Below are 1,479 nucleotides of genomic sequence, written 5' to 3' on the forward strand. Positions count from 1 at the left end.
CTTTTCCTTACATATCCATCATATTGAAAAATGGAGTGTAAAATGAATGAAATTGCGAGATCAAACGTTTTACCTTATAAATTTGGGCAAGTTTAGAGTCAAATGAATATATACATATATTTTATTTACGAAAAGCGTTCTACTTTGTAGTGATGTCCGTTGCGGAATTGAATTTTCTATTACCACGTAGAAAGGGTATGAATGAGAATTTATAACTCCAATTAATAATTCTAAAATGTATCATATGTAATTAACGTTTTGATATCACACCTTCACGGGAATTAGTTCATAGCACGGGTTACCCATTGGATGGTGTAACAGCTGGTCGTCGATAACAGAGTCACTGTGTATTCATCACTCGCTTGTCCCTTCGTTGCTCGTGTGTGGCACGAATGGTAGTGATATTCTCATTTCCTATTTAACCCTTTGATTTGGTTGACAGAATAATGCTTACCTAATTGGTGTGAAAAAAGCAGTCAGCTGATCTAACGTAAAAGGGAGTTCTGATAGGGTGTTGACCAAAAAGTGAGAGCCAGCTGTTCTGCCGCGCGTAAATACGAGCTATGAGATGGATTCCACCCTCCACACTGGCGGCGAGCCTGAGTGAGCGATAGGGAGCGAGAAGTTTTCAAGCACTAATTTATGGCCTCCTCGAAGCTCTTATTTAGGGCTTGGCCGCGTCCGCACGGGCAACGAGCGAGCGCAGACGAGCTCGGGCCAAAACGGGAAGAGTTAAACAGTTAACTTTTCGCACTTGAACCTTGTGCGTTTCTAAAGGTGGTTGAATAAACCTGAAAAGATCTTTATCCTTCGTCCACAGCACACAACTATTTCTATGTTTTGACTCATTTAATTAAAAGCTTACTTGCGAGCCTCGCCTCCACCATGGGAAACAAAATTCGCGTTTGTTATATATCTTATTTGTTTCTACTCGCTATCAAGAAAAAAAGGAAAAAAAGGCCAGTAAACCTTCCTCACTCAAACAAAAACGCGCATTCAGTTGCGCTTCTGTTCTGGATCTCATCATTTATACCGCGCATTTCTTTGCCTTCGCTTTTGTCTGTTTTATGATATTTAGGGTATAGATGATCCCAAATGGATAATAAGAAAACATATTTCTTGACAATATTCGATATTTTTAGTTGTCTCGCATTGACGTCACAGCTCAACTCAAACCTGCCTTTGAAGAGCGTCGGAACATCTTGAAACGGAAGTCAAGCGGCTTCAAGATATTCGATCAAAATAACCTCGCCAGAACGCCTGTGAGCAAACCACCTGACACAAAGTTGCCTGAAAAGTGGCGTTCGCAGAAACACGTCGACCCGGTTGATGTGTGTCAAAGCGTCTGAGCTAATTGGTTCGCTGTAATTAGGATCAAAGCATAGACTGAAGACCAAAGCAGTGAAGAAAAAGAAAATTGAATGAAAATTTTAAAAAATCATAATTTTCTTTTCGTTTTCCCTTTTATATATATATATA

The sequence above is a fragment of the Penaeus monodon genome, chromosome 15, assembly GCF_015228065.2.
Source record: "Penaeus monodon isolate SGIC_2016 chromosome 15, NSTDA_Pmon_1, whole genome shotgun sequence".
Taxonomy (NCBI): Eukaryota; Metazoa; Arthropoda; class Malacostraca; order Decapoda; family Penaeidae; genus Penaeus; species Penaeus monodon.